This window comes from Cavia porcellus, unplaced genomic scaffold (assembly GCF_034190915.1).
Source record: "Cavia porcellus strain 051 isolate PalLab524CR breed Dunkin Hartley unplaced genomic scaffold, mCavPor4.1 scaffold_20, whole genome shotgun sequence".
NCBI lineage: Eukaryota > Metazoa > Chordata > Mammalia > Rodentia > Caviidae > Cavia > Cavia porcellus.
Window position 1 is genome coordinate 59,286,758 of NW_026947503.1, and position 26,701 is coordinate 59,313,458.

Sequence of the window (26,701 nt, forward strand, 5' to 3'; positions counted from 1 at the left end):
GAAATACAGAAGATCATCAACACCTATTTCGAAAACCTCTACTCTCAAAAGTTTGATAACACAGAAGAAATAGACAGATTCTTAGAAGCATATGACGTACCAAAGCTAGATCAAGAGGATGTAAAACTGTTGAATAACCCAATCTCTGTTAATGAAATTGAAAATGTAATTAAGTCCTTACCCACCAAGAAGAGCCCAGGCCCAGATGGATTCACTGCAGAATTCTACAAGAAATACAAAGAAGACCTAATGCCGACACTCCTCAAACTATTCAATGAAATTGAAAGGGAAGCAATCCTTCCTAAGTCATTCCTGGAAGCAAATATTACTCTAGTACCAAAACCTGAGAAAGACCCAACTATAAAAGAGAACTATAGACCGATCTCCCTAATGAACACAGATGCAAAAATCCTCAATAAAATATTGGCAAATAGGATCCAGCAAATCATCAAGAAGATTATACACCATGACCAAGTGGGATTCATCCCAGGAATGCAAGGATGGTTCAACATACGCAAATCAATAAATGTAATCCACCATATCAATAAAGCCAAAAATAAGAATCACATGATCATTTCTATACATGCAGAAAAAGCCTTCGATAAGGTCCAACATTTATTCATGATAAAAACTTTACAGAAAATTGGAATAGATGGTCTTTACCTCAATATAATAAAGGCCATTTATGACAAACCAACAGCCAGCATCATACTAAATGGCCAAAAATTGAAAGCCTTTACTTTCAAATCAGGCACAAGACAAGGATGTACTTTATCACCACTCCTATTTAATATAGTACTGGAAGTACTAGCCAGAGCAATTAGGCAAGAAAGAGAAATAAAAGGGGTAAATATAGGAAAAGAAGAAGTTAAATTATCATTGTTTGCAGATGACATGATACTCTACATAGAAGACCCCCTAAACTCCATTGAAAGACTCTTAGATACAATAAATAAATTCAGTAATGTGGCTGGATACAAAATCAATACTCAGAAATCAATAGTATTCCTATACACAAACAACAAAATCACAGAGAGGGAAATAAGAGAAACTGGACTATTCACATTAGCAAGCAAAAAAATGAAATATTTAGGAATTACTCTTATGAAAGAAGTGAAAGACTTATACAGTGAAAATTATAATACACTGAAAAAGGAAATTGAAGATGATCTCAGAAAATGGAAAGACATCCCTTGCTCATGGATAGGAAGAACAAACATTGTGAAGATGGCCATTCTCCCAAAACTGTTATACAGATTCAATGCAATCCCAGTAGAAATACCATCAACATACCTTATAGATCTAGAGAAATCACTCCTAAATTTCATCTGGAACCAGAAGAGACCTAGAATCGCAAAGGCAATTCTAAGCAGCAAAGACAAAGCAGGCGGCATCACAATCCCTGACTTGAAGTTATACTACAAAGCAACAGTAGTAAAATCAACATGGTATTGGAATCAAAACAGAGCTGAAGATCAATGGAATAGATTAGAAGATACAACCACAACTACAAACACACTCAACCACCTTATCTTTGATAAAGGAGCCAAGCAGGTTCACTGGAAGAACGACAGTCTCTTTAATAAATGGTGCTGGAAAAACTGGCTCTCCATTTGCCGAAAACTAAAGCTAGACCCATGTCTATCATCATGTACTAAATTAAAATCTAAATGGGTCAAAGATCTGAATATTAAAACAGAAACACTAAATCTATTGGAAGACAAATTGGGTAGAAACCTTGGAGACATAGGAGTAGGTAGAGAATTCATGAACAGGACTCAAACCGCATGGGAAATACTTCCCAGAATCAATAACTGGGACCACTTCTTATTAAAAAGTTTCTGCATGTCAAAAGAAATCTCCAGCATAGTGAAAAGAAAACCCACAAACTGGGAAAAGATTTTAGTGAACTCTCTCTCAGACAAGGGACTCTTGTCTAAAACATATAAAGAATTAAAAAAACTCAGACCTCCAAAATTCAAAGATCCAATCCAAAAATGGGCATCTGAGATGAATACGCAATTCTCAGATGAAGAAATGCAAATGGCAAATAAATACATGAAAAAATGCTCATCATCATTGGTCATTAGAGAAATGCAAATTAAAACCACACTGAGATACCATCTCACTCCTGAAAGAATGGCCAGGATCAAGAAAACCAACAACAACAAATGCTGGAGAGGCTGTGGGGAAAAAGGAACTCTCCTGCACTGTTGGTGGGAGTGTAGACTGGTACAGCTTTTGTGGAGGTCTGTCTGGAGATTTCTCAAAAAGTTGGGATTGGAAATACCATTTATTCCAGCTATTCCACTTCTAGGCATATTCCCAGAAGAACTGAAAGCATCATACCACAGTGCTATATGTGCACCTATGTTTATAGCAGCACAATTTGTAATCGCCAGATCTTGGAAACAACCCAAGTGTCCATCAACTGAGGAATGGATAAAAGAGTTGTGGTATTTCTATACAATGGAGTATTATTCAGCTATAAAGAAGGATCACATTGAGATATTTATCAATAAATGGGCGCAGCTTGAGACCATACTCATAAGTGAAATAAATCAATCTCGCATGTATGAATACCGAATAGTTTCCCTAATGTAAGTAATGATTCAAATATATAAAAATATGTGGTAATCATGATTCCCCATTAGGTGGCCTTGAAGCCTTATAAAGTTTTCACTCATTAATTAGAAAGGCTTTATTCTGGGCTTCTTGATATGGAAATATTTGAAGCTATAGTATATGAAGTTTTATCCAAATATTTCAAGGAAAAAGACAGACACTATGGTAACTACTATTAAATCGGGTTATTTGGTGGTGAAGCATGAGGTTGCTGAAACAGTCATGCTTTGACCTGTATTGTTATATTGTTATGTCCTGTTTTAACTCAATCTCTCCCTTATTCTTTAAAAAAAATTATTTAGTTATTTCTTATGTTTGTTTTAATTAAGGGGAAAAATTAAAAAAATTAGGATATATAATAGTAACTCTTTTTGATTTCCTATTAACTTGTTTTGAAGTCCTGTAATACTCCCACAATCTTGTTTTGACTGATTAGACTCTGTTCCATTCTGTGCGATAGTATCAAGTTTGAGGGTACAGGCAACTACTTTGAAGGCAATAAGATTCACTAAGATGCCCATTCTGGTTTGACTATTGTCTCCTTTGGAAGTCCTGTAATGTTTACAATGCCTAAGTTTTATTGGTCTTGTTCTCTACTGTTTTATCCACCTTTATAATATCTAATGAGATAGACAATTCTTTTTAAGGAAACAAGAGACAACATTGATAACCATTGTTGATAACCTTGTACTCTGTTCTACATCATGTGCTATGTCTATCCTTGGTTTTGACTGACAGCTTTGTTTTGCCATATTTGACTTTATTCTCTCCCCCCCCAAAAGTAATAAGAACTAAGGAGTAATAAAATCCAAAATGTGTAAATTTTGTTGTAAAAAAGAGAGGGGGAAAAAAAAAGAGCTCTAACGGATATAACAGCAAGTGTGTTTAGGGGTGTTAAATAGCTGACTATATTAATGTTTTTGGATCATTGAACACAGCTGTTTGCAGTCTCTCTGTTTGAATGTCCACTTTGTTTGATACTGTGATTTGAGCAACTATTTCCAAGATGATAATATGTAATCTATTAACAGGTGATTTCTTACTGTTTTTTTTTTGTAGTTCTGTATTATGTGTACCCTTACACCGCTTTGTTTTGTTTTGTGTTTTTCTCTTTTACCTCTTAAATAAAATTTAAGAAAAAGTTTGTTATAGTTAGTGTGTTTGTGAACAATCTTATTAAGGCCCGCAATCAGACACTCAATCATTTTATGTAATTTTGTCAAACCTTCACCGTTTTGATAGTTGCAGTTAGGTTCTGGCACAGCTGCAGGCCCAGGGTCATTATCAGCAGTGTTCGCCTTATGTCTGTAATCAGCTTCTTCTTGAGCTGCTTGCCACAGCTGCTTTCGCTCTTGTGAGCTGAGAGTGGTATTTAGAATCACATAAACATCCTTAAAATGTAAATCATAACAATTAGTAATAAATTCAAATTCCCTGATATAATTCTGTGGATCAGCAGAGAAGCTACCTAATTTACGGGTAATCTGAGATAAGTCAGAAAGGAGAAAGGCACATGTATATTAACAAGTCCCTCAGGGCCAGCTTGCTCCCGAAGTGGTAGCAGACATTGAGGAGAAGATTGCGGAGTAGATGGCCATTGGGCAGCCATCCGTCCAGCAGGCACATGTGAACAATTATCTGTAGATCAGCCACAAAGTGGCTGCCGGTTACCCTGGGAAGAGGAAACACTGGCAGATGGCGTCTCACTGTGTGCCTTGCAGCGATGAAACTGCTGTCCACGACACAGTGAACCATCATGTGGTCCGCAACAGGGTGGCTGTTGCTGATCACAAAAAGAGCCACAAGGGGGCGACCATTTACCGTGAGATCCATCCCAAGATGGTGGCGCCCTGTCACGTGATGGAAGGCCGCAACATGGCGCCTGTTCCCGGTACAAGCTGGAACAGTCATGCAGCTTGCCAGAAGGAAACAGCAACTGAGACCTAGTATGGTGGGCTGGAGGTGAGAATGCTGTAGGGGATAGAGAATTTTCAGGAGAGCAGGAGGTCGGAGACTGCGAGCAAGTGCTAACAGAGGGATTGGAGCCGCTGGGAGAGTTATGGGTCGAGGGAGGGGAAGATGACCACACAGCGGGAGATAACTGCGACACAGAGGGATTAGAGCTGCTGGGAGAATTAGGGGATCGAGGGAGGGGAAGATGATCGCACAGCAGGAGGTAACGGTGAGGAACAATTTTGGGGGTAGGCAGGTGGTGGCCGATAAAAAAACGGGGATACTTCATCGAGCAGATCATGAGGGCAGGAGGGGAGAGTTTGTGGTGCAGCAGAGTAAGCTAAAAGTACCTGGGCAGGCGTACAAGATTTAATGAGAGAAGAGCGTGTTCTCAGAACAAGGAAAGCTTGCACATAAGGGATCTCTGTTAACTTGTCCCCGGCCTGGCAGAAATTGTACAGATTTTTGAGAATATAGGGGTCAAATGTCCCCTCTCTGGGCCAAGGGTTGCCAGTAAGTGAGTAGGTTGGCCAAACCTCCTGACAGTAAAAAGTTAATTGTTTAGTTTTTATGGTGTTTTTAATCTTAAGAGTACATAGATTGGAAATTAGGCATTGTAAAGGCATCTTTTGAGAATTAGAAAAAACGTTTCCCATGACTAATTCAGGCAAGAAATGAGTCATGGTCTGGAAGGCAAGCCGTCACTTGTTCCGTGGCACCAAATGGCGGTTAGGGTCCAAAAACTTGACTGGAATATTCCAGTCATCACTGAGAGATTTACGAGTGGAGTCCACATGGGGTCAGTAACAGTTCTGCCTGTGAGAGCGTGAAGCTCTGAGGGATGTGAGGGTCTCACAGTGTGGGTAGTCCAGAAAACTCTGCCTTGGGCTATCCAAACCCAAAGGACATGAGAGATTTTCGAGTGTGAATGCAGGTTGCCCAGAAAGACCCTGCCCTGAGCTGTCTTAAGGACGTGAGAGCATCATGAACCCACGTGAAGGGGGAGAAAACTCACCTGGGGCTGAGCCCAGTGCCAAGAATGCTCCAGAGTTTGCTCACCTGAGATTAATCGGGCTGGTGTTGTGTGTGAGCGGTTGGTGACAAGTCAAGCAGGACCCAGGAGAGGAAAAGCGGAGAAGTAATCCAGGATGTAATCCGGTTTGTGAATCGTCTGGGGACTCAACTGGGAACCGGGTATGTCCCAGGGGTCAGTCGCCTGCTGATCGAGTCCCAGCACCAAATGATAAGATTATATCCAAAAATGAGAAGTATAAAACAAAAGAGGCCTTTATTCTGAGAACGCGGAGAGAGAAAACCAAAACACCCCCGACTGCTGGAGTCCAGCTTTCTCTCTGGTGGACATGTGGTGTGGGAGGTATGTAAGTAGCCTCGGTTTGAGGTGGAACCTAAAGGGGCATCAGGGATGCAAGGGTAGTCCATTGGTCTTGGTTTGGTGTCACAGGTAAATTCCTAGAGGTGGGGGAGATGGAGCTCCTTGGTTCCGCCTTTAAGGCTTCACCGGCTACAGTGCCCTGTCTGGGCCAAAACCCTTTCACTCAGCACTCTGGAGGCTGAGGCAGGAGGATTGTTGTAAGTTCGAGACCAGCTTGGGCTACAAAGTGAGCTCAAGGCCAGCCTGAACTGCAGAGTGAGACCCTGTCTCAAAAAGACAAAAAAAAAAAAAAAAAAAAAAAAAGTTTGTGTAATCCTCCTTTGTTTTCTAACCTTGCTTCTAATCTCTTCCTCTTCACCTGGTTCTGTTTTCCCTCCAACCCCTTTAAATTTACTGCATACAAAATTTTAGTTTGTTTTAGATTTTGTTATATACAAAAAAAATCAGTTTACATGGTTAAAAATAGCAAATTAAGTTACCTCAGTGATTTTCTAGGCTACATTTGATACTATTGTTATTGATAATTGTACCACTTTAGCCGAAGAGACGTAATTGTTCTAATTGGCTGTTCTTCCTGGTACACCAAGACTGAGACTGCCAGAGGATCATAAAAAATACTATAAGTCAGTGCCAAAGAACCATGATCTGGGACAAGTAGGCAGCAATTTCTCATCAATAAATTGAAGAGGTAGAGCCTTGCAACAAACTCGAAACCCAAAATCCAGTTCTGCCTGGAAGATGCCTGTGAAAAGCGGTCATTTCCTTAGGGTTTTAAATACTAGCAATACAGCTGCTCTCCATACGCAATTTATGACCATCAACCCAAGAATTAAACTTAAAAAGTGGAGATATATATATATATATATATATAGAGAGAGAGAGAGAGAGAGAGAGAGAGAGAGAGACTTAGGATGTAAACCTGGGCATCCACCTCACCAAAGGCAAAACCAGGGGCAGTAGGTAGTTCAGTCTGAACACCCCGGAGTCTCTGAAGTCACAACAGCAAAAGTAACAAAGCAAATGAATGAGGCTCTAGGGAAAATCAAATCATCTCTTAGATAACGAGGAGATGGCGACCATACTGTAAGACATTATATTAGTGATTCTAGACCAGACACAGATTTTTAAAAAAAGAAAAAAAAAAGGATATGGAAATGCTGGAAACCATGAATGCCTGACGTAGGAAGGAAATGGAATCCATAACACAGATTCAAACAGCTACCCAGGAGATTAAAAAACCACTAAAAAACCAAAGAAACAAAAAAATTCCATTGAAAGTGTATGCAGCAGAATGAGCCAATTTCAGATGAGGAAGGAATTTCACATCCAGAAAACCGGATTGTGGTTAGTAATCATGAAAAGAAAGATTCCTAAAAAACAAAAATATAGCAAGGGATGCCGTGACTGGTGCACGTCTCAGAGTTCCTGGGGAGAAGGATCACAAGAGGAAGAAAATAACAGACAAAAGCTGGGGTCCGTGGAGCCCCTCTCCCTGGATAGGAAAGGAACTTCCCCCTCACTATGAGGGTGTTTATACACTTTGCAAATGAAGGTCACGTGACACCCCCTTATCCTAGCAACTCACTGTTTGTCTAAGGGCTGGGCGGTCTCTGGGCCGAGGCAGTTTCTTCAGGAGGCTTGCCATGCCCCAGTCCGGCAAGTATGATCATTTCCAGCTTCAGCCGTTCCCTGTAAAGGATCACATGAATCAATCCAGCAGCTGCTAGTTGATGCAAAGAATAACATAAACTTGATCAGAATTGATGAAAACACAGGAGATAGTGCATATGATATAACACATCTGTTCACAGGTGCATAGCAGGGAAAAAGTATTTGACATACAGGTAAGTGAGATTATATATAGAACTCCAATTAGCCTTAAGTAAAAAAAGTCTACAGGAAGGCATACAATAGTCAAGATCCCAGAAATTCAACACAAGAACAGAATATTAAAAACTATTATGGGAAAAAAACCAAATAACCTATAAAGGAAAGCCCATTAGAATCACAGCAGACTTCTCAACACAAACCTTCAAGTCTAGGAGAGCTTAGAGTGATTTCAGTCCCTAAAAGAAGAAAACCTTTGATGTCCCCTGCAAAACTCTGTTAGAATTGATGGAAAAATAAGATAGTTTCATGATAATACATGAGGAAACTAATGAACACCAAACCAGCACTCCAGAATGTTCTGAAGGACAGTTCTAGAGAAAGATAACAAGGCTTACAACTCCACGAGCCCCAACAGAATAAATCCACCAGGCAAGACAAATGGGGGAGAAAAGGAAACTAACAGGACAAGGGTAAGTTGTCACATATCAGTTATGACTATCAATGTTAATAGTCTCAATTCACCAATCACAAGAGACATTGGTAGGATGGCTCAAGATCCAACAATATGTGTGTGCAAGAAACATTTAATCAAATTCGTAGAGTAAAAGTTAAAATGATAGAAACCAGTAATACTCCCTGCAACAGGAATCCAGAAAAATTCACGGGTAGCAATTCTATTTGCAGACAAAGACTGATTATTACTCAGTTTTACTTGTGAACAATACAAGTCTACTGTGATTAAAATTTTAAGTTATTGAGAAGTTTCCAGAGGTTTATGCAACCAAGGCTGGAGCTCAGTCCTGACAGGACTTAGTACAAGCCCGAAAGAGCTGCTGCATGGTCTGAGGCTCCTGCCAGCACCAGTCTTAAGGGCTAACTCTCCTCAGTCCCTGAATGCCGGTCACCACCTTGTTTGGCTGCAGCTATTCTGCATCATCCCCAGCCTTCAAAATCTAATAGTTCCCAAGAGTCAGGGTTATGAGTGGGAATATCTGCCTGGTTAGGCTCAGATCTTGTGCTCTATGCTTCCCTTCCCGAGAACTGGAAATTATACCTGCCTGTTTTTTTCCCCTGCTACTCTGGAGAGCCCCAAACCCTGATTTGGTATTTCCCTTGAATTGGAAGGGAAGTTTGATACCAGACAGCTAATAGGATGGCATCAGCTGCTCGCACGGGCTGCCCAGGACAGGTCCGTGTTCCCGCAGAGGTGAATGTGAGTCCTGTGCTCATGCCATCATCCCAGCTGCTTGGAGAAATCCAGCCTACTGAAAGAGAAAATGAGGACAGCGCATGAAACAGCTGAAAGGTGAGCTGCCAGAAAAGGGAAAAGGAAGGATGTAACAGGAGAGCGCTTGGGGGGGAAAGGGAAAGATAATAGGAAGGTAGACTGATTTCAGCACGGTTTGAGCTTTGGACTTTTTCCTGGCACGTGACAGCTCTGCTACCATCCATCTAATTCGAAATCCTTTTCCTCATACTTTAATGCTGTACAAGTTGGGCTTCATTCATTTGCTATCAGTGAGAGCAGCAGTGAGGGGTGGGGTGGGGGTGGGCAGCACTACTCCAGAACTCCCACCTACTGGGAGGCCGAGGCACATGGATTACAGATTAGGCCAGCCTGCTCTTTACAGTGAGACCCTGTCTGAAAAATTATTTTGCACTTTATATAGGATGCATAATTAACTATATAATTTTCCATAATACAGAATCAGTGAGAGCCTTGAGTTTGTTCTCCAGCAACTAGACAGTCCCATCTGGAGGTGACGGGAGGCAGTGACACCTGAGGTGTGTTGCTATGTCTGGTCTACTCATTTTAGTTGCTGTAATAGGGGAAAACCCTGCTTCATAAAGACAGGAAATGGAAGCGGGCTTTTTAGTGCTTTTGTGGAAGACTCCATGTTGACTTTCACCTAGAGTGTGTGCATATTTGAAGTTGTCTCAGTGGCCTTTTAAGGCCACTGTCCTTTGTGATCTCAGGTTCTCTTCTAGCAGAGACAAAGTTGATCCACCTGGCTTATTCACAAATGGGTCATAGACCCGTTCCTTCCCAGTTTGGGGCCTTTTGTGGTTGGGAAGTAATGCTCACATTCCTGAAAGTGGAGAGAGGTGATCACACCCTAGTTAGAAAGACGACCCTGTCTCAGATCTCTCAAAATCTCTGCTAATGTTTTTTGAAACATCAAAAATGCCACCTGTCATCTTCATAATTCCAGCTTGGCGTTGAGTGCACCACTTTATCTGCCAACTGTAACACACTATTTCTTCTCTCCTGAAGTGATGGATTGAGTTCATTGAGCACGCTGAGTGTGTCACAAGAGTGACTTATTTTTTTTTTTTTTTTTTTTGGCTTTTCAAGACAGAGTCTCACTGTGCAGTTTAGACTGGCCTTGAACTCATTGAGTGCTGGGATTACAGATGTGTGCCACTGGGACCTGTTCTGAACCACTGAAACACGCTGCCCTTGATAACTTTTTCTCCAATCTCTGGAGTGGCTCTCATAATTCAGAAACTGGCCAGTGATCTAACTTCTAGAAAGCCATCTGAAGTCTATGTGTAAAACACCTGTGCTTTGTATCTATGTCCTCACAGAGCTGTATGAACAGATATGCATTAAGGGCATACACTTTAATGTGGCTGATAATTGTAACCACATCCTGTAAAACATTGTTGAGTTCAGGAAACCCATCTGTGCGTGGCAGCTGTTCCATCTGCCCACTCAGGCAATTTAGCCAGACCCTGTCACAAAGTTTAGAAAAAGTCTGGGACTATAACTGTGCAAAAAGTCCCAAGTTCAACCCTTAGTACCACTCACACATATATGTGTGTATATGTGTGCACACACACAGTTTATTCTTTTTTTTTTTTTTTGGTACCTGGAATTAAGTCATGATCTCATGCTTGACAGTCAGGTGCTGTGCCACTGAGTACTATATCCCTGGCTCCACAATGTATAAGCAAAGTACTTAAAAGGAGAATGTTTCAGGAATTTAACTGGTAGATTTCCAGACTGTCTAAAGCTACCTTAGTTAGAGATAATGAAATATACCATGAAGCTAGAAAATCAGACCAAAGGTACAGAACAGTTCTAAAAATAGACCCACACAGTTGGTCACTTGATTTCTTACAAAGGTCTAAATAGACTCCAGTGTAGATAGTGAAAATCTATTTAATAAGTATTGATGGAGGAACTGATTATCCATCTACATGGAAGAAAATGAACCTTGAGCCTTAGCTACCTTTTATCATACACAAAAATTACTTCGAAGTGGATCATGCACCTTAATATGAAAGCCGAAACTATGAAGACTAAAATCAGAATGTTTTTGTGAATGTCTGTTGGATTAAAGTTTCTTTATAGTTAACACAAAGGATACTGTATAATTTTATTACTTTGTTATTTTTTGCAATGCTGAGGAGCCTTGTGTGTGTTAGGCAAGCACTGTATCACCATGCTACATTCTTAGCTCCAGAACTGATAAAGAGGGCTTTGCCAAAATTAAAAGCTTTCCCTACCCAATACAAACTGATAACCACAGTAAATAAGATCCAATAGTAATAGTTTAGGGATAGACTAAAGGAGAATAAAGTATAGCACTAAGCTGTTTACAGTGTATGTTAATTACTTTGGTGTACAGAGGAACTTGTTAAAATTCAGAAAACAATCATAAAGAAAAAGATCCTGGGCAGAACCACGAAGAAAGCTGTGCAACCCTCCTGTGTGCCTTCAGTGGACCTGCCAGCCAGGGAGAACCAGTAGGGAGCGTCCCCCTCCAGTGACCATCTGATTCGAAGGAATACAGGCTGAGACCATAATAACTGAAGTAAAGAAACAACCTAACACTTGTTAACGATTGACTTTGCAAACCCAAAGCTAGTAGTCTGGGGAATTATTTGGAGGTTAACAGTATACAGTATAGTAACTGTTGTAGATTTCCTACTGGCTTATCACTTTTGTTTCATTTTATTGTTTTATTCCCTTCAAAAGAAAGAAAAAGATCCATTCTTCCATACTGTAGCCATTTTGACTATGTTACGATTAACTTTGGCTCACCAAGAGACACTATAATAAGAGAAAAGATAACACTTAGAGTGGTAGGACATAGTTGCATCTCATAGCTTGTGATGAGTAAGAATGTGTGAAAAACTTGTGTACATAAGAAAATGGCAAACAACCAAACTATAAATTGCAAAAGACAAACAGGAAATTAATGGAGAAGAGGAAGTGAAAGGCTGCTTCACAAGTAATCAGGAGTACTAAAATACTCTTTTCTCATCTGTTGGATTGACATAAATTAAAAAGCCTGGCGGTGGGAAACTGAGGCAGGAGGATTGCAAGTTCAAGCCCAGCTTGGGCAATTTAGAGATCTATCTCAAAAAGGTGTGTGTGTGGGAACCTGAGGATGTAGCATTGGTACAAGCTTTTTAGAAGAGAACTTAGCATCCTAGTAATGTGAAAGATCTAATAACCTTAAGTCCAGAATTCTTTAGGTATTACACAAGAGAGTCCTTACATGTGTATAATACAGAAACATTAATGGTATATGATATGATAATGCCACATAATTAGAATTGCAAAGTGTTGATCAATGAATTAATAAATTTTAAAGCATTTCATGAGTATGTCACTCAGGGAAAATAAGAGAATTGGGTTCAGCAAGAATAAATCTTTCAGGCAGGGGATTTAGCTCAGAGGCATAAACACTTGCCTGGCAAGCATGAGGTTGTGAGTTTGACCCTGATACAAAAAAAAAAAAAATCTTTCACTGGTTGTAATCATGTTTTATAAATTCGAATAGCACAATAAAGCCAATTTTAATATGAAAACCACAGAAGAAAAAATAGAAAGTTCTTGGGACTGCAAAAGAAAGAGCATTTTGTTTTTCCTGTTATAATCATTTAACTTTGTGTTTTTCTATCTGCAATAACACAAATGATGTTAAATTCCACTGAAATACTTCCTTTGAAGTAATTGGTGCTTACCACAAGAGGGCAGCATTTGCATGAAAATATCTGCAGTAGAGCAGGCTCCTGGAAAAACAGACTGAAAGAAAAAAGAAAAAACAATTAGTATTTAGATGTTCCTATTTGAAGTAGATTCTGGGACTGACTTTCAACTGCCAAATTTTAAGTCAGCTGTTACCAAAAATGGTATCTACAATGTCGTGGTAGAATATTTCATTTTCATTAGCTTTTAAAGGACTGAGCAGCTCCATGCTGGGAAAGTCAGGAAGATCTTGGTGGTTGGTTTTGTTTCACGGAGTTCTTTGGATGGTTGTTTGTGTCAGTTTAGGAAGTAAGTGATACCTTCATTGGGGGAATTGCTAAGTTATGATTATCTCAAAGTTTTGTGAGCTTTAATGTATGTTATTTAACAGTATCTCTAAGGAAAATGCAGTGATTTGCCCTGAGGCTGGAAGAGATCCCTTCCGTGTGTTCTGGTTAGACTTTCCACTACAGTGTTTCTTGATCAAGCTCCAGCTTCCACCCACTCTGTTGGGGCTCGGGATGGAAAGTAGTGAAGAGCTTCCTGTTTTGAAGTTAGTGCCAGACGTGCACCAAATTGTAAGGTTAGATGATGACAAAATATACAGTAAGAGTCTGAGATAGCATTTGATTTAAACATCTCACCCATAGTATTTAGCACACCGCCTGGTTCTTCAATGTCTTAATAAAAATAAACTTGCTTAATCCACTTGCCAGCTGAAGATCCTGTAGCAGCTCCAGACAGCTTTTAAGAATTAGTTTAAGCCAGGTGTGGTGTTTGTGCTTATAATCACATTACTCTGGGAGGTTGAGGCAGGAAAATTACAAATTGGAGCCCCAGTTGGGCAATTTAGTGATTTTGCAAGACCCGTGCCTCAAAATTTTTTAAAAGTTTGGGAAGTAGCTCACTGTGAAGGCTCTGAGTTCAATCCCTACCAGGGGTGGTGGAAGTTGGTTTAGTAATTAGGTTTGCATTCAAAACTATTGGTAATCTGGCTCTGCATAATCATTCAACTTTATATATTAGCAGTACATTTCTATATGTTCAGCATACATCATACACAGTTGTTACCTTTTGTACCCTACATGCATACTCATCTGTTTTTGAGATATTGTTTGCAAATGAACCCAGGGCTTATATAATTTAAAAATTACTTACACAACTGATATTTGAACTTGGAAGTATATAGCTCCAAAGTTCTGACTTTGTTACATATCTTATCTTATCTCTTATAACCAAATACTACCCCGTCTTAGCTCCCCTCAGTTCCTTTTAAGGCTAGTAACTTCTGCATATAGTGTTGCTTTCTCCTAGAATACTTTTCTTCTCTGCTTTTAGCAGTTAAATCCTTGTTGTAGTTGAGACTCAGCTTAGTCATCACGTTCCCTGATCCATTCATTTATGCTCTCTGCCTCTGCCCTGAGTCCTGAGTTTTTCTTACATTGTGTATGTGTTTGGGAAGGGAAGAGGTAATTGCTGATGTCACACTTAGAAGACTCAGTGGCCTGAGCTATTCAGAAATGCACGTTTAGCTTGAACCTCAGTAGAGATGTGGTTCTTCCAACGTGGGGCAACATAATTCTAGCCCAACTCCTTAGACCTAGGGATAAAGTCCTTAGGAGAGAAAACACTAGCACCAGCTTAAGTTTCAAAACAGCTCTCAAGTTGGAGGGATTTGAGGGACCAAGACAACAAAACCATTATCGGGGTTGACAGATCAGAGAGGAGCTGTTCTTAAAGGCTGGACGTGAAATCAACTTTAAACCCTTGCAAACATAAAGGCCAGAAAGACCCTTTGCTAGTGACGGGGCAACAGACCCTGCCCATATTACTACAGGGAGAACTGGGTGCCCAGGATAGACAGTGCCAGGAAATTACACTACTTAGAAATTGTCGTTTAGGCCAGGGATTTAGCTCAGTGGCTTAGGCACCTGCCTGGCCAGCATGAGGCTGTGAGTTTAATCCTTGGTATCCCCTCCCCCCTAAAAAAAGAAACGTCTTCTTAAATAGTAGTAAGCTACCTTCAGAGAAATTTTGATGGGTGACATCTCCAACATTTCATGTCTTTCTCAAAAATTGGAACAGGACTGAGATTTATTGTATGAGCACTGTTTTTCTTAATTACATACAGTTTATTTTTTCCGTTTCATTTTCAGGTTGATCATTTTTCTAGTTGCTAAGATGAAAATTTTCCAGACTAAATTGTGGTTCTGTTTTCCTGACGAGAGAGAGTTCTTTAAATACATGGCCTTATTCGCTTGCCATTTCACATGCTTTCTTTGTATTACTTATTTTGAAAAGTGCTGAAAGGAATGGGACTCGGCATTCCGGAGGAGATGCTGCAGCGCAGCAGGGTTTTCCCCGAATGATCCCATCCGCAGTATAATCCTGCAGTCTGTTATTTCGTCCCGTTTCATGGAGGAGAAAGTGGAAGTTGATAGAGATTGAATAACTCTTGTAGTGGATGGGGAAGCTGAGATTTGAACAATATGAAGTCCAGCTGCGTTGCCCCAATGCTTCCCAAGTTAGTGCAACACTTTTTTAGAGAACATTGCCATAGGCTCCTTGCACTGACTAAAATTTTATGTTTAAGTGAGCAAGTGTAAAAATAGATATAAATAGCTGAGGCTTTTGACATTTATTTTACCCCAGAATTAAAAGTAAACATGCAAATAAAGGGCTGGGTGTGTGGGCGCAGCTTGTAGTCCTGGCTATTGAGGACTGAGGCAGGACGATCACTTGCTCATAAGTTCTGGATCAGTCCCGGCAACATAGCCAAACTCTTCTTTGTCTCTCTCTATAAATTTTCTCAGTATGCATATACACACATATATTGTTCACAAACCAAAATTTTACTGTATACATATTCTAAAACCTTGGTTTGCAAGCATAATTCATTTCAGAAACATGTTTATAATGCAAAGCACTTGTATATAAAAAAAGCAATTTCCCCATAAGAAATAATGGAAACTCAGATGATTCATTCCACAACCCAAAAATACTTGTGTAAAAATGATTAAATACATATAATACAGTAGTGAAGCAGTAATATAAAAAAAAGTAATGCAAATACAAAATATAAAGAAAAGCATTAACCTGCACTTACCTTAGATGTAATTTTGATGGCCCATGAGGGGTAAGAGGGGCCTTACTGAGCAGGGTGATTTTCACCCACAGAATGGCTTGCTATCTACTAGCTCTGCGGGATCTTTATCTCTTCCTGCAGCCTTAACAAGGACCCAATTAAATGATGCTTGCTTTTGTCTCTTGGAATTTCATGGAGCTGTGATACTGGATTGCAGCCTTATTTGGGCGGGGCTTTTCTATACGGTGTGGCACCATTTCCCATATTGAAACAGCTCCCTAATTTCATTTGAGGCAGGGGGTTCCTTACCTTTTCTCCTCCTTCTCTGCAGACAAGACCTCCTTGGTAACCTCTTGCTGTTGGAAGACCACCACCGTAATCCTGCGATGAGTGAAGGAGCATGAGTGAGAAGACAGAGGTGTTGTTCAGGTGTGATCATGTGATCTTGGTGTTCCATAGCGCTCATATTGTAAGGCATTGCTCGTTTATAAAGTTAAAATTTATTAGAAACGTTTTATAGTCTTGAACACTCATGGAACAAGTTAGGGTTACACAGTTGAAGGTTTTACTGTGTGCATGTGTATCACACATATTTGCCTATACACACAAATGGAAGCAGAATTTTGTCGATAGCAAACAATAGCACCATTATTAATATGCACTAATAATATGCATTAATAAGCACTGTAGTAATTGTCTGTCACTTTCCAGTCCCCGGGATAAAATGACAATCATAAAGGAGAGGTTTGTTTTGCAGAGTTCAGTCATGGTTGACCAACTCTCAGGCAGGTGTGGCATGGTGGGAGGATGGAAGCTGCTGAGCTCACGGCACCCAGGAGGCAGAGAAGACAAGGACAAAAATACACCCTTCCAGGTCAGGCTCCTGGTGAGCGACCTTTTCTGACCAGGCCTCACCCCTGAACAACGAGGCTTTGGAGGACATTTCAGGTCTAAATGTAACAGTAATTTATACTGTTTTGTTGAAGTAAAAGAGCAGTTGACAATATAAATACAATTTGGCCTAGAGTACAAGTGTTTTCTTCAGTTTGACATTTCTGCCTGCCATGTAATTATTCCATTTCCAAATCAGGTTTTTTTTTCTTTGAGCTACTATGAAAAAAATTTCAAGATTTTTGTAGGACACTGTGATAGAATTTACTTATATGATTCTTTCATTATAAAATCCATTTCCGGCCTTGTTTCATTAGTCCCATGTCTGCTCACTGAGGGCGGGACCTTCGTCTACCATTGTCACTGTTTCTTAATGTCTAGAACAATACGTGCTCAGTGCACAGTGATTGATTGGAGATGCTATCATTTGGATCTAGAACGTCTCCCCAAGGCCCCTGCAGGAAAGGCTGAGTCCTAGTCTGGAGCTTTTAGGAAGCTGTGGCATCTTTAGGAGATGAGACATCACCATCTTTTAGTCATTGGGACCATGATTTAAGGGAAATCTTTGGAATCCAGCCCTTCTTCCTGACTGCTTCCCGGCAGGGTTGAGGTCAGCAGCTTGCTCCGCCACGTGATGATCTGCTTTGCCGTGGGCCCAAAAGCAATGGAGCCACCTGACTGTGGACTGTGAACAAAAATAAGACTTTCTTCTTGTTAAGCTGATTATCTCAGGTATAACACAAAGCTGCTTACCATAGTGAAAGTTAATGAATGAAGAAATACTTGAGCTAACATGTTACTAAATGTAAAGGCAGAACCTGACAAAGTAGATTGTAAGATGGTGATCCAGGTTGTTCAAAATGCGCTTAGATTGCTGGACAATATTTTGAGATATTAATTTGTTGGTTGATTTCTATGTTTCTTCTCCAGCCTTTCCCTTTGTTCCCACCCAATAATTAAGCAGGGGGTTGTGTTTGGCGTCTATAACTTCATGGGGAAGCTCTAGCAGGAGGTAAAGCAGGAATTGCTTTCATGCCTTCTTGGCTTGTGTTCCCTAGGTTCCACATGACAGAAACATTTCAGGAGAGATTCTTCCTCCGTGTCATCTTTTATTCCTACGTCTGCATCTTCCCTGCCTTTCTCCACCCTGCCCTCCGCACTGGGCGGCTGATCTTCACAGATGGCACCATTGGGTTTTCTGGCTCTTTGGTGAGATGTGGCCAGTGAGAGGCCCTGCATAAGGCTGGAGGCCAGTATCCCCGCCCATTCAACCTTCACCCCAGTGAACTGGTGTGTGTGCCCTGTGGGAGACCATAACATTGTGGCAGAATTGGTGGTGGTGTCAGTTGGCACCGCAGTGATCGGAGGATAAATTGTGTGCTTTCCTGGTGAGATGGTTGGAAATATTTAAGGAAAATTAAATACCATCTTACATACATAAATCTACAGGCTGCAATTGACACCTGCCACGGTATTTTTTAAGGTTATCACTGTATTAAAATGGAAATTCAAACTTAAAAAAATTGTTGGTGAGTTCTGTGTACTCCATCAAGGAATCCAACATGGCAATTTAAATCACCCTAAAATTAGGATTATAGAATTCTAAAAATTGGTTCCTCATGTACACCGATAACATTTGTGGCTAAAATTTACACTCTGAAGCTGGTGCAGTGGTTCATACCTGGAGTCCAGCTACTTCGGAGGCTGAGGTAGGAAGATCACTTGAATCTAGGAGTTTGGAACCCACCTGGGCAACACCTTGTATAAAAAAAACAAAATACATGCACACACACACACACACACACACACACACACACACACCCGGTGGGGCAGAAAGCACAGTGAGTAAGAATGAAGAATCTGGACTCAGAATGGCTTCTACTACTTCCACTGTTTCATCTGTTAACCCAAAATACTTAGAATCAAATAAGATAATCTATAAATAGCATAGAAAGGTGCATGCAGGTGGGTGTGGTGGTGCACATCCAATTCTATCACTTGGGAGGCTGAGGCAGGAGGATTGAGGCCAGCCTGGGTTACCTACCAAGTTCAAGGCCAGCCTGAACTACGTAGGGAGACCCTGTCTCCAAAAAACGCGTGTACTCAGTTCCTTGTAGTGTTGATGACTGTTACCCTCTGATCTCAGCAGTCACTCAGGTTTTTCATTCAGGTCACTGATGTCTGCTTCACCAAGCCTGTGGTGCACAGCTGCGTCTACCTCCGTGACAGTGACTAAAGCATCGGTCTGATCCCAAGCAGAGGGCAGCTCTTCACTGAAAAACCTGCTCGTTCCCAGGTGTGCAGCTAGACCACGTTCCCGGCCCCGTGCAGGTAAGGACCCACGTGACTCAGTTCCAGCCCCTGCTTTGTGAGTAGATGGGCTGTATAGGAGGTTTTGGCCAGGGATCCTAAGAGACAGGCGCTCACTCACCACACGCCGTGCATTCCAGTGTCTTGATGTGGAAGACAGCAAGAAAGCAGATGGAGCCCGAGGCTCTGAACTGCCTCGTGGAAGAGAGCTGGGAATCCCTCCCTCCCTCCCTCTAGCACGCCCCAAGAAGCAGGCGCCCTTCAGCTCATCTCGCTCGTGGGTGAGATGTTCGGACTCCCATGGGAGAACATCGCATTGTCTCCCTAGTACAGAAAACTGAAGGAGTTCGTGGGGTCCAAAATGTACAGTAGATATTGTGGAGGAAATGCTAAAAAGAGAAGGAACAACCAGGGTGGGGGAAAGAGAAGAAAGAAGGGCATATATATATATATATATATATATATATATATATAATAGATAAATACTCCTCTGGTAGTCCAAAAACCCCAATAGTTGGTGCTTTCATTGTTTGATCATTTTTTCATGCATATGTCTGATTATCTGAACTACTTTGAAAACAACAATACACAACACATTAACCATTGCTAATCCCCTAATCCTCTGTTTTGAAATTCTGTATCATTGTTTTTACTTTTTTCTTTTCTGGTTTTAAATTTAAAAAAGAGAGCATCCTTTGTCCTTGAGCTCTTACAGGCTTTGCCGAGGGTTGGTTTGTTGTGGCAGTTGGTGTCACCCTGATTAACCATGATTAACATTCTTCTTTTTTTTTTTTTTGTCTTTTTCCCTTTAATCGGTACTGGGGATCGAGCTCACGACTACCTCTTGTAAGGCAGGTGCTTATGCCGCTGAGCTAAATCCCCAGCCCAACATTCTTCTTGTAACTATGACAGGACACATGGAAAAGGTGGATGCTTTGCAGTCAAATATACTTTCTAATGGCATTCTGATTTTCAGGGGGAAAACCTAGAAAAATGGAACCTTTTATAGCTTTCCACAGAAGCCAGGCCTCTTCAGAGCCTGCTGTTCCTCTTGTTCTGTGTCCCCTCTAGTTTTGAAGGCTCCCTGGCAGCAGCCTCCTTGAACAGCACTTGCTGCAGCACTGACCCCTTTTAGTCTCTGGATCACTCTGTGTCTCTGCGCAATAGCATGATGCATGGCCCCTCCTGTCCCTCCTGTTCCTTTGCCAGGTGACCAGCTGGCAATTTACAGTGCAACATTTGTCCTCTGACGGTCCACAGATAATGCGACTTCTTAGAGGAATTTCATTTTGCACAAGTCAGATACACTGTGTCTCTTAAAGTAAGGCTTCTTATTTTTTGGAAATGCTTTTAAATTCCAGGTTCACTACACATCTACTTCTTGAAACAAAATGTCTTGCTTCAATCAGCATGTTTCTGGTATGCACAGCCACACCTCCACTACGTGGTAGGGACAGATGGAGGTTCGCATACCATTTCATCAATACCCTGCAGCCTAAATGATGGAGCTGACTGGGACCGGCCTGACAGCACACACAAGCACTCATTTAGCAAGCCTGCATGTGCACTGGGTAGACCTAAGCACCCCACAGGTTGTTTTTGCGGGTGCTGCTCTGATTCGGGGCGTGCAGGGAGGCCTGGTGTGCTCTGTTGCAGCCTGACCCTGCTCCAGGTGGTCTGGAGGCCTCCCTCAAGGAAGGCCATGTCTGTTTCTTGCCTTTCTTCTGGGTACTGCCAGTCTGTCCCCTTGCCTGGAGAGTGTCATAACATAACTAAAAGTCAAACTGTAGGCACATTTTTACCTGGAATTTGCCAACTGTCCTGGACTGACCATTCTCATCCAATAAACAAGGCTGAAATTCCAGGAAAATAAACACTGCAGAAACACTTGGAACTTCGCACTCTCTCTCCTCCTCCCTCTCAGCTTGCAAACCTCTAATACTCAAGTTGCTCTGTGTGGTTCAGGTGCCTACGCTGATGATACTTGCTAGCAGGAATTAATTTTTACATTTTAAAATAATATTGTAACTCTTAAACATTCTGGGCATGTTTTCCAGAAATAAATGCTTACCATGGGAGATTTTAGAAAAAAGGAGGGTAAATTTAGTCACCCAATACTTTGAAGTACCCTGTAAGTTGTGAATATCTGGAAACAAAGGGCAGACCTCTTACAGATTTCGTGACTTTTCTGTTTCCGTATTAATCTCCCCACTGGCTGGATTGCAGTTGGTGAGCCAGGATTGGCTCACACTAACCTGATTTTTTTCCAGGCTTCTATAGCAGTGGCTTTCAAACTGCGACACCTGAAGTGGACCTTCAGACACTGAGTAGCACGGGGTCTGGCACTACTGACCTTTTCCTGGACTGCTCTCTGGAGGGTCACTAGAGCCATAGTGCTTACCCACTGGGCAAGGAACTCACAGGAGGAACTCCGTATTTTTCAGCCCAGTACCTTCACGGTGGGGTTACAAAGGGAAAGCACAGAGACTTCAGCGCCAAAGACCTTCACTCATAGCAGAAATTTGCCCTGAACCTGCCATGGTGGGGAAGTTAACTAGCCACCTGCCCTGTATCAGCACAGTGGGAGAGAAAGACCACGGAATCTTGGCGCTGGCTAACAGTGAGCTGGCTGCCATGTTACAGTGCCAGTCAGGTAGTCCTAAAGCAAGATGGTGAAGGTGCTTCTGCCAGTGGGCAGAAATTCAAGCGGTGTAGCAGGTGGCTGACTTTATAAAGTGGGAGCAAGGACCTACATGGCATAGGCCCTGGGCCACGGGACAGTGGCCTGGCTACTTGGTCAGGGCTGGAAAGAACCAGGTTGAAAGGTCTATGATGGAGAAATCGGGGGTGGGGGGGTGGGTAGGGTGGGGAGCAGCAGCACGAGGAGCGCCTCGTGGTTGAGGGCAGAAGGTGAAGGTGTCCTGAGTCTTACGTTAAGTTAACGCCCATCAGGGGTTACTGTGTGTGCCCTGCCAGTTCCGAGCCATAGTTCCAACTGTGATGCTGTCTGTTTTGAATGAAGCGCTCAGCAGTGAGGGCCACGGGATCTCATTTTGGTGGATGCTGAGCATTCAGTGACACCATTACAGAAGAGACTAGGCCAGCCACTTGGCGCCAGGTTGATGTGCATTTCAGTGAGTGTTGGGATAAGCAACTCCTCACAGCGCTCTGAGGTAAGAGTGCTAGAGTTTGAGTGTCTGACAACTGCTTAGGGATCCCAGGTGAATCCATTGACACGCGGCACCCACAGCCTTTCATTCAGCAAGGTTTTCCATGTGTCCCTCCTGCAAGACCAGCCTTCTGGTGGCAAGGCCCATAGCTTTGGAAAGGCTCCGAACCTTCACCTCTGAAAGCCACTGCATCACCACATGAGCTCATTTTTCCTGCAGGTTGGAACAGCAGGGAGAAATACAGTCTAGCCACGGTACTGTGTGTCCCTGCCAGTTCCGAGCCATAGTTCTAACTGTGATGATGTCTGGGTTCCTTAAGATAAATTCATTCTTAGGAAGATGACTGTGCATCCGTGAAAACGTCATCCTCATGGCAGGGCTCTCTGAACAATGATGATTATAGCTCAAGTTCTGTAAGATGAGACGCTAATGCAGATAATCGCTAAGCTGAGACTGACTTCTGTCCAGCAAAGGAATATTTGATCTCTGTTTGGCTAAAACAGTAATGCCAAAGGCACGGCTTTAGTGTCGAGTAGGATAATTACATGTGTGTTAGTTTTATTTTTATTGGTACAGGGCTGCAGTGCGTGGTGACTGTGTTGTTATGGGCAGTTGGTGTGTGAATGCAGTGCATTCTGATTTTTTAAATTTTCTTCCCCTCTACTCCCTTCCCTTTCTTCCATCATTCCATCCCCATCCCTTTGCAAAATATCTGTCTTCCTTTCTCCTATTCCCTGTTTTTTTTTTTTTTTATCTTGCTCTTTTTATTTCTGTTTTGGGCTCCTCATGTAGAAGCCGCCATGGGTATTTAAGTTTGTGTGTCCGACTTACTGAATGTTGTGGTCTCGAGGTGCCTCCATTTTCCTACAAATGACTAAATTTATATTTCTTACTGGCAGAGTAACACTCCATTGTGTATAAATACCACATCTTATTAATTCGTTGATGGACATATAGGGCTCTACCAGGATTTAGCTATTGTAAATTGTGCTGCTATAAATATGGGTACGCATGGATCATTATAATATGCGGTCTGTTCGGGCATGGTGGTGGTGCATGTCTGTGGTCTCAGCCCTTGGGAGGCTGAGGCAGGAAGACTGCGGCAAGTCTGAGGCCAGCCTGAACTACACAGCGAGAACCTGTCAAAAAATTTATATACTATGTGGTGGTTAATTCTTTTGGGAGGATACCTAGGAGGAGAAGAGCTGAGTTGAATGGAATTTCTATTTGTATTTTTTAACGCTTCTTCATACTGATTTCCATGATGATTGTACTAGTTTACATTCCACTAATGATGTAGGAAGGCTCCTCTCCACCCCCGCAGCCTCACCAGCATTTGTTAGCATTTGATTTCTTGATGATAGCATTCTTTCTGGAGCAAGACTGAATGTCAGTGTTTTAATTTGCATTTCATAAATGACCAGAGATGTTGAAAAAAAATTTTATGTATTTTTGGCCCTTTATACTTCATCCATTTCAGTGCCCATCTAATTTAGAGCATCTAATTTTTTTCTGAGTTCTTTATGTATTCTGGCTGTTAGTTCTCTGTCCAAAGAGCAGCTAGCAATTTTTTTCCCATTCTATAGATTGTCTGTTTGCTCTGTGGGTTTTCTTTGCTTTGAGGCAGAAACTTTTTATTTGGCATGATCCCAATTGTTGATTCTTGACGCTACTTCTTGTGTAATTCAGGTTGTTTGGAAAGTCCTTGCCTGCGTCTGCATCTTCAGGAGTTTTGCTGTGTTGTCCCTGGGCCGTGGACCAGCTGCTGGGGCTAGGCATGCGTAGCATCCTGGATAGAGGGTTGTTAGGTCGTTACTCTGTCTGCCTTTGCTGTGTTTTGCTGAAAAGTTTGTGTCTTGGAGTCGTCATGATTTCGGGTCTTGCTCTGATGGTCCCACACTCCTCATTTTTCTTGCCCCAGGCTCCAGCTCCTTTGTAGCTGTGGCTCAGGCGCGGGTCACACTGGTTCCTCGAGAAGCTCACAGGCTCCTTCTGCGTGGGGTTCTGTGAGGCTGAATTGAGGGTCATGTGGCCAAGACTTTCCCTCTTGGATTGCTTGGGCTGCTATAACAAAATACCAGCGGCAACAAAAATATCTCTCACTTTCTTGTGGGTGACGCCTAAGGTCATGAGGCTGGCAGGTTGAGTATCTTGTGTCCAGTTCCTAGATCATAGATGGCAGCAGCTTGCAGTGTCCTTACCTGGGAAGTGGGATGGGAGGGAGGAGTGTGTGTGTGTGTGTGTGCGCATGTGTGTGTGTGTGTGAAGGGCACTGAAAACAAGTTAGCTTTCTTGTCTCTTCTTATCAGGCTACCAGCTTGACTCATGAGGGCTCCACCCCACGTCCTAGCCTCCTCTCCAACACCCCTAACCCCATCACCTTGGGGCTAGGATTTCACCATGTAAATTTTGGGGGGACACAGACATTCAGCCATAGCACCAGGCTGCTGCTCTATTGAAAGGAAATAACTATACCAGGAAAATTGTTCTTAAAAAAAAACTTTGAAACTGCCTAGCTCTGTAACTCCTTCATGGCTCTGTAATTATTTTCTGGACTCCTGTCACCAGGAGAGCCTAACCGAACATTCAGGACATCTGATTAATTGTACCAAGCTTCAGAGTCATTAGTCTAGCCTTGTAACCGGTGACCTCACCTTGCTAGCTGATCAGAAGAACTGCCAGGCCGTCCTGTCCCACTTTTGTACCTCCTGCTTGTGCATCATATAAAAGCCCTAGGCCATCGAGACCCTGATATTTTGGGGGTGATTCCAATCAGTGCCCCTCGACATAAGATAAATCTGCCTCCAAATCCTGGGTGCCATTTGTTATTTCTGTTTGCTGTAGCGCTGTGATCATGATGAATTTGAGGCCTATCTGTGAGTGACTCCGTGGGAAGCCAGAGACCTCCGAGCGGCTCTATCAGTCTTCTGGACCTTTCCTCCATGATCACTGAGCTCTCCTCCCTGCCCCGCCCTGGGAAAAATGGTTTCACATCATCCTGTTTCTCCCTGTTCTTTAGTCCATGGGGTCAACTCTGAGAGTTCAGCCCTTTCTCAAACATTTTCTTTCTTAAAATCTTTGCCTGCTGGAACTTTAAAAATATTAGGATCTCCAGATAATGTCCCACTCTGGGCTCTAGAATCTCGCTTTCACAACTCACAGGTGAGCAGTGACTTCTTTGATTTCTTTCCCCCTGCCGCGAGCATGTGGAAAGCTGCTTGCTTTCTGTGTGTTCTTTCTTTTCTCTAGAAACTGATACTATGAAATGCTTAAGATCAGATTAAGGATGGACCATTCCAGACTTCTGCTTCTCTTTTTAAGTAAATGATAGAGGGTCGGGCACAAGGAAGCCTACTACGAGAGATTTCTTCCCACAAGCACAAGGCTCCAAGGTCTTGCGCCTGCAGCCAGGTTGTCCCTGGGGAAAAGTGCCCAGTGGGTAGGGTGCCCCATGCACACTTTCTCCCAGGTGTCCAGTGGCAAAGGGTCCTTAGCATGGACACCCAGCACCTGACCTTTACAGGAGCTCCCTGGCAAGTGGGAAGTACCAGTCTAAAGGAAATAGTGAAAAAGAGGGAAGGACATGGGTGGGGAAAGGGCTTCAAGTGGGGGCATGAGGGCACCCCAACATCCCTGCAGGAAGGTGTATCCATAGGAGGGGGAGCCAGAGATGAAGGGGGTTGACAGTGGCACAGGCCGCAAGCAGTACTGAGAAAGCAGTCTGTCTCTTACCGGGAAGGGCTGGCAACAGCTTTGTCTTGGAGGACAGATTTTATCCTTGTTATTTCTGGAACCGTCTTCTAAGTACCCCGTGATAGACAAGTTTCCAAGGTCCAGTGCTTCAGCAGAGATCTCAGTTGCTGTGCCCCCCGCCACCACTAGGCTCACCTGAGATCTGTTGACCTCAGGGTCTCACACACTGAGAACGGCCCATGCGCCTCTCCCCTGTGACCAACCCCTGGCGCTTGGTTCATTTCTTCTCACACAAAACCTAGAATCAGATTATATGTGCAACTGTTTAGGGTTCTGTTTGTCTTAGTTCATTTTAGTTCCTGTTCATTGATTGATCCTCTTCTATGTGCAATGCACTGTGCTAGGCAGGTGGCGAGAGTTCCAGCTCAGGCCGTGGTGATGTGTGTTGCCTCGTGAGGGCCAGGGTAGCCACATATTGAGGTGATTCATAGCTGGCCAAAGAGAGTTTTAAAAGTTATTTCTACAGAGGAGAATAAGAAGCCAACAAGAACCCAAACGCTCCCTGGGTGTTGTAACTTGTGCAGATCTCTGGAGGAGAACCAGATGCCAACCCCTTCTGGCCTGAGGGCTGGGAGACTAGAGCCACGGTACCCCCTCCCACCATCAGCGATGGGCTGATCTGGAGAAACAGGCTGAGATGATGGCTATGAGGTAAATTACAACTTAATGCTTGTAGTGTTTAGTGTTTCACTGACTGTGCAGATCTA

General features: G+C 42.4%; 1 long non-coding RNA gene across 2 annotated transcripts in view; it reads left to right on the forward strand.

Annotated features, from left to right (window-relative positions):
* Positions 1 to 26,701, forward strand: part of LOC134471818 (uncharacterized) — a 49,883-nt gene that overhangs the window by 13,488 nt on the left and 9,694 nt on the right. For both annotated transcript variants that reach the window (XR_010041504.1, XR_010041505.1), the window contains exons 2-4: positions 16,202 to 16,299; positions 17,820 to 18,051; positions 18,932 to 19,092. This is a non-coding gene — a long non-coding RNA (uncharacterized LOC134471818). The remainder of the gene's footprint in view (positions 1 to 16,201; positions 16,300 to 17,819; positions 18,052 to 18,931; positions 19,093 to 26,701) is intronic.